Source organism: Leptonotus elevatus, chromosome 7 (genome assembly GCF_054856555.1).
Source record: "Leptonotus elevatus isolate MCC_2025b chromosome 7, RoL_Lele_1.0, whole genome shotgun sequence".
In the NCBI taxonomy this organism is placed as follows: domain Eukaryota; kingdom Metazoa; phylum Chordata; class Actinopteri; order Syngnathiformes; family Syngnathidae; genus Leptonotus; species Leptonotus elevatus.
Window position 1 is genome coordinate 10308328 of NC_141245.1, and position 7995 is coordinate 10316322.

Consider the following 7995-nt stretch of genomic DNA (forward strand, 5'->3'; position numbering starts at 1 on the left):
AAACATTAGAGTCATAAACAAAAGGTTTCGTCTGAAAAACAAAAAAACAACTTCTTGAAAAGGCTAAAATCATAATAAAGTAGCTTTAAAAAGAATATCGTTGGACAGTAATGATATATCTTAGACACATTTTATCTCAATCACTTGTACTGCATAACCTCTCATGCTGCACTTACTGTCCTAAAATCTGCATGTATTTGTAGTTGTCCTCGACAAACTTCTTTGAAGTGACCCCATGTGGACAATGCATTGACCCTGCAGGAAAATGACTGAAACGGGCTGGTTGCCAAAATGACTCAACACCACCCTGGCTCCCTGTTGGATAATGATTACACGGTTATACCATGTTTCCACCTTGGCTAAATACTCAGCCTAGGTTCCAGCAATGTACACTTGGTTCTGACTGTTTGACAAATCGTAGACAGCAGTCATCTCCAAAGGCAAGCAGGTGGATGTCCACAGCCTAATGCACACACACACTCATACAAATAGGGTCCCAATACAAGTGCAAGTATGCTTACTGTTATAGGATGGAGACTAGGGATGTCATGATACGATATTGTGGGCAAGGAGGTATGTTTGCTTTCTGTGGAACACATAATATAAATCAAAGTTTCATGAGCAATTGCATGTAAATGTATCTTCTATACAATGCAAATTAGCTGGTCATAATTATGCATATAGTTCAAATAGTACAGACAACATTGACCTCATTGTACTTTGTACATAAAAAACCTACAATCACTAATAACACTTAGTGTTGAGGCACTTGCTTGCTAACGCACGCACACATTGTGAATTGAGTCCATATGTGGAGGAACTCAAACATGTTGCGTTTCCCTTCATCTGGCGATTGCCTGAGTCTAAACTTAAACGTGGGTGGCCAAAACATGCGTGTTTAAAATAAAATACACTAATAAACTAACCACCAGAGGGTGCTGGAACTGCTCAAATTGGAGAAAAAAAGGCCTTTTTAACAGATGTGATGCTTTTAATTAGCGCTGTTAAAATTAATTGATTAATTGACAAGTAACTGATTATCAAATTAATCTCCAACTATTTTTAAAATCGCGTAATCGTTTGGCGCTATTTTTTAATTAAAAATTGTCCGAATCTTCTGATTTCAGCATATCAACAATAGTTGATTTCTGTAGTCCTGCATGAAAGAAGACCGATTATCTTATATGTTTAATCAAAATAAGACATCTGTCTGTTTTTATTTTGGAAAACAATGACCGAACCAGTAGCATAGTACAACATAAATCCCCCCATTTTTTAAATCACTATATGAATATGAAATACGAAATAAACACCAACCACTGGTTAATAAACAGTAATCAGAGAAAAAAATGCTTTCGGAATCCACTTTAACCTCACATGCCAGATTGATAATTGTGATTCACTCAAGGGAGTTCTTCACATTTTCAATCTGGAACTTCACTTGGCAGATCCGTTCGGGAAAGGAGGGACATTCTGTAAAATACTTTGAGCTGATTGGACGATGCGTCATCTTGTGCACTTTGTTTTGACCAATCACGGCAACCGATGGTCTTGTCTTAGGAAAAGAAAAAAAACACGAACGTCCCTACCACATAAAAATGCACCAAGCACCTCTCGCTGTTCAACATTCAACAAAGTAATTCTGCGAGAACAGAATTGCAGCATCCATTTCTTTGTTTCCCCCACGCCATTGGTCCGACCTAAAAAGGGGTTGGTTGTGGACGTATCAGCGGGAGCGGTACAAGGTGTATTCTTGTAGTAATCGATTCTACAAATATTCAATAGTGACAGCTAGTGATGGGAAAATTAAGCTTCATGAAGCACTTGTGATATTTTTTGACTCCCCTAGATGGTGCTCTTGGTTTAAATATAAAGGCTAGTGCAAAGGAAATTGATTACATTTCCACTGCATCTTTCAACCAAGAGTGGCATCTAGAGGAGTCAAAAAATATTACAAGTGCTTCATGAAGCTTAATTTTCCCATCACTAGTGACAGCACTACTTTTAACATCATAATATGACGACAACAATATAGTGGACATTTTAATATCACAATATTGCCATTATCGTTTGCAAGTATGAATGACATGCATCCATTCAGCCGTCCTGGTCACCAGCCAATCGGAGGCACCCTGAACGACATTTGACAATTAAGATGCCTGAAAGGTATGCAGCATGATCCTATTTGATTCACGGAGGGAACCATCTGGTTGATCAGCTGACTGAGGTTGGCTTCGGGTCAGCGGGGTTGACATCAGGGATTGCCTGAACAAACTCTGCTCTGTTTTTGTGTCAACTTCTCAGCAAGCCTGCCAGGCACAGAGTTCAACATCTGTGAGTTCAGATGTTTGCTAATGATACGCTAATGGCGCTGGAGGGGGACAAGCACGAAGGCAACACAGCAGTTGAAAACCTCTTCCTGGATGCATCTTTCTGTCCATGCCACACCCCCTTTTTTACATTGTGAGGAATAGATAGGATCCCTCCCATAACACTCCATCCTGCTTTCTCGTGGAAAGGTTCGATGGAGGGGAAAAAAGATCAATATTGGGATGCAATGTCTTTCACAGTAGGCCTATACTATATAACAGATTGATGTTTTCAGGGAAGTCCATCATACTTGTACAGTCAACTGAAAAAAAAAAAAATCATCCAATACTATTAAATGTAATGTACACATAATTATAGCGACGTAACTAGATATATAGTCCTATGGTCGAGGCATGTTTGAAGAAGGCAGGTGTTCATGAATACTCAACACAGGGAAGATCCAAATGTCTGCTATTTCTAACTAATAAACATGTGCACATGTGTGGGCAGGAAGTATTTAATTACAGCATGTGCATGTTTTCATGCCAGCCTTTGTAAATCAAAACCACCCTCTTCTTAACATCAAGCATGATATTATGTAGTCAAAGTCATTCTTTTAAGGTTATTTATGCAAAGAAATGTGGCTCAAGGTTAGTTTTAAGTTATGCCTTTCAGAAATAGAATGAGTTCCGATATTTTTTGAAGTGTTCTATTTTGTATGTGCAAAACCTCTAGCTCCTTGTATCACACTGATACAATACAATGTATTGCATTGGGTATAAAAGTACACTATTTGTTGTACTTTTTTTTTTGGGATGAATACACATGCGTATTTTGCTGACTCACAAGTACAATAAGTACAAAAGTCACCTTGAAAAATAAATGCAAGCACTGCATCTAAATGCCGCAGCAGGAGGTGATTAAGTGGAAATCAACCATAAACATTTCTTGACAATAATATGTTACGTGTGACCTCACTAGTCTAAACATGACCTTCTGATTAATATTACATTTGTGGAATAAGAGTTATGACGCAAAATCCAGCCTTTTTTATCCATGTCAGGGGGCGGCCATTTTGCCACTTGATGTCGACTGATGATGACATCACAGTTGCTCAGGTCTGAGGGAACCACCAATCCCAGCGCAGCTTCAGAAAACAGGTGAGCTGTAATTGGTCGTTGCCTGAGCCCTGAGCAACTGAGATGTCATCTTCAGTCGACAGCAAGTGGCAAAATGGCCGCCACCAGAGAAGGATAAAAACGGCTGGATTTTGCTACTTAACTCTTATTCCACTAAATTAACCAGAATACCATATTTAGACCAGTGGGGCTGCATAGAACATAATATTGTCAAAAAAATTGGGGGAGTTGACTTCCTCTTTAATTTACTACATGTTTTTTTTTTCAATCAAACCAAAGATTATTTTTGTTTTATCATTGCTTGGTTCTAAGGTGATAGATTTGAGACTTGCCACATGAGGGATTATTTATAAACCTTAATGTACAATGTCAGTGAGAGGGCTCATTGGTCACATTTAGGCACACCTGCACAATCTAAATAGAGAGATAATGACAGAATCTGATAGCGGCTTCAACAATTCAATTTTTAATTAACCTCCTTCATTATTCTTAATGAGATTTCTGATGCATATCTGGCAAGTACTCTTCTGTTCAAAAGTCTTAGGTGACCATTAGAATTGTTTTACCAATGATTTAATAACCAGATACTGTACAGTAAACCCAGTTTCATATTTACTGTTACTATGCCCCAAGAATTGCTGAAACAACACAGCATCTATTTTTTACTCAGTACTGACATGTGCAATGAGTATAAATGTTGGTGTTAAATTCCTTCCCAAGTTTATGTACTAAGCAAACAATGGCTGAACACAAACACGACACATGAGTGTAATCCTTGAATTACTCGCTACAGTACTTTCCGGTGGCCTCTATCTGTAATTTAGCCTGACGTTAATTCTTGCCGCCAGTCATCCAGATGTCGCACGCTGCCACTCTGTTACTGAATCCAACCACAATAGCATTTATTTACAAGTCGCACTCTATCAACACCCAATGGCCTAATTTGACAGATCCGCAAGAGATTGAGAGGAGTCCAGAACTCTAATGGAAGTGCTTGTTCAGTTCATCACGTTCCAAAAAGCCTTGCAAATCTCTTTGAAGGTTTGGGGTTTCGGGATGTAAAGACTTAGAGAAAAGCCACAAAACAACTGCACCTATTAAGGTTTAGAACAGATAATCAAGATGGCTTTCTTTTGATAGTAAAGATTTTGTTTCCAATAACTTTCAAATAAAGTTTCTACAAACCCCAATTCCAATTGAGTTGAGATGTTGGGTAAAACGTAAAAACAGAATATGGTATGCTAATCCTTTTCGGCCTATATTGAAATGAATACATTACAAAGACAAGATGTGTAATATTCAAACTAATTCACTTTATTAATTTGTTTTGTTTTTAAATATATAAATACTCACCCATTTGATGCCTACAATGCTGGGACAGGAGCAAGTTTATTACTGTTACATCACCTTTCCTTTGAACAACTCTCAACAAGCGTTTGGGAATTGAGGACACTTTGCAGGTTGTAATTCTTTCCCATTCTTGCTTGATGTACAACTTCAACAACGGGAGACAGGTAAGGATGGACTGCTGATGGGCCAGTCCAGTAGTCGCACTCTTTTACTTCAATGTCACACTGTTGTAACATGCAGAATGTCAGAATGTGGTTTGGCATTGTCTTGTCCATGAAAATGACATTGCTTGGATACGGTGTTGAAATGATACAAAAATGTGGCAAATTTATTAATTTATTTGTTTGAGTTTAAGAGCTACTGTACCTCACTATTCATTATTATAATTATTATTATTAACATCATCTTCATCATTGTTATCATTATTATTACCAAAGATGGTGTTTTCTAAAACCCAAGAGCATGGGTTTTAACTATTGGTGTCAATTAATTGCATGACTTCAAGAGTTAACTCACGATTAATCGCACATTTTATATCTGTTCTAAATGAACAGTAAAATGTACAATGAAATATATGTTTCTAATTTTTCATATTCTTGTTAACATAAAAGTGGGAAAATGTTAAACTAATAGAAATATGGCTGTATCTTTTAGTCATTGAGAACATAATTTCATAATGATTCAAAAATTGAGTTAAAATTAAACAGATGTACTGTAAAAAACAAGTGTGATATTGATTTGTGTTGAGGTAATATATCTGCCACAAGATGGCATTATTGCATTTGTAAGAGATTGGTGACAGCTCAGTGCATTTTTCTTTTCATATTAAAATATATCTAATCTTTAACATAAAGAAACTTGTAAAATTCTGCACATTATTAAAATTGTAAAATACAACTTGACCCCAATCTCCACAAATATATGCATTATTATTAAATTTATTACTACTAAAATTTGACGTGGATGTGTCTGCTGCGTTGAGACTGGAATTCCCTCAGCACAGGCTTTCCAAGTAAGGGGCTGTCATTAATCGTGCGTTAAAAATATTAGTGGCATTAAAGGAATTTTAAGTTAACTCAAAATGAACACACTAATTTTGACACCACTAGTTTTAACACTTTTGACAACAACAATCAAAAGAAGGGCAATTTTGACACATTTTCACTTTTACAGTTAGCTAAAAATTTGGCCTGGTTAGGAATTATTTTGCTTTCACCCAGAGATGAGAAAAACACATGCAATTCATCATCCAATGACAAAATCATCTCAAATCACAAGAGCTGAACGACTTCTGGCGTGTGTTATAGATGCACTTTTCACCAGTTGTTATTGACTCTCATTGATTCTTACCTTACTTAGGTAACGTACACTGTCGCACCATCAATTGATTTGTATCTGCTAATGTTCTTTTTTTTCTCTCCAAGATACCCAATAGCCTCTGGAGTTGTGAAGAGACAGGGGCGTGAAGTATAGACATTAGCAAACAAAAAAGAGTGGCAAAAGGAGTCAAATAGATGTCTTTTAGCCGGAAATAAGAGAAAAGACGTAATTTTGCTTGATGCAGTCTGTCAAGTTTAAAGGCTTTAGTGGGTGAAAAAAAAAGATAATGGTTATAGCAAGACAAGAAAGGGTCACTGGATACACTGATATTACTTAAATGATGGATTGTAGGAAATGCCGAAAGAGCCGCAGTCTGTGGAGGGATGGAAATACAGTTAAGTGGACAAGTCACAGGGCGGATGGCTCAAGTGCAGAAGTGATATGGAGGCGGGCGTAAAAAAGGAGGGGTACGGAATGGGGAGGACATTCAGATTGATGATTCATCCCATTGGCAGGAAAGGGAAGCAGGAATGTAAAGACGGATGAGAAACTGCCGATGAAAGTGGCGGGCGGGAGGATTATTTTGGTCACCTTTCAAACAGGAGAGGTGACAAATAAGCTGGATGACAGCTGACAGACTAAGTCATCTTTAACATTGTTAGTACATGGGAAGACATTGGGTTTCAAAGCACTTTGTGTTTTCTTGTTACACGTAATTGCAGAAACATAAGGTTGTCTATGAGCAATTGTTTTTACTTTTGTATACAAATGGAGAGCAAAGGCAATGAGCAAGAGGCATAGGAAGGATGGGAGATGAGAGACAATGGGAGTAGACTCCGCAGTGCCACTATTGTCTTTATGCAAGAATGGAACAAAGCAGCCAAATCTGCGTCATCTGTCGCCTGCTTGATGCTGGGCAAACAAATTATACTTGAAGGAAAAAAACATTGTTACAAACCTACAAATCCATTAACTAATCAATCAGAGCACAAAATATTTAAGTTCTTCATCTCAGCAAGACATTTTGGACTTAAATATATGTTTTATTAGAGCGTGACTGTGCGCCACTACACAAAGGGAAATCCATAAGGACAGACTTGGCAGAATTTTAACTTTTGACCTCGACCAAATCTTGGATACAAATTTGAAACTTTTATTGCAGCAAATGGATAATAACCATCCTATTTTTGCCCATTTTCAATTCAATCCAACAGTATACAGTCCCCTCCAAAGGTATTGCAACAGCAAGATCAAGTCATTTGTTTATGTTGTATACTGAAGACTGACTTGAATTCTGAAATCTCCAAAACCATTGTGTCTCTCAATTTACAGAAAAATGCATTCGAACTAATCGGGGGATTACACAAACACACATTTAGATGTAAATACCACAAAATAAAAGCTGGACCTTTGAACTTTTGTCTCATATTCATCTTTTGATCTGCAACCCAAATGTTTTCAGGATACAACAAAAACAAAGGAATTGACCTTCAATTTCAAATCCTCATGGAAGGGACTGCAAATGAACACATCCTCACCAAGGAGATTACCCAACGTTTTAGTCTAGCATCTGTCAGAAGGCCAACTCCAAGGTTTGGAAACGGCGAGCACAGGTAAGCAATAAAAATGCTGCTGTGTTCCATCTATCCATTTTCTATAATGCTTATCTTGTTCTGGGTCACAGTGAGCTGCAGTCCATCCCTGCCGACTTTAGCCAAAAGTTGGACTACACTCTAGACTGATAGCCAGTCAATCAGAAAGCACTCACATTCACAGCAATAGTAAATTGGAAGTGAACCCATGCTGTCTGGGAAGCGGAGCAGTGACGAGTCCATCAGTGACTTGCTGCTGTGATTTTAATGCTTTTAATGTATTC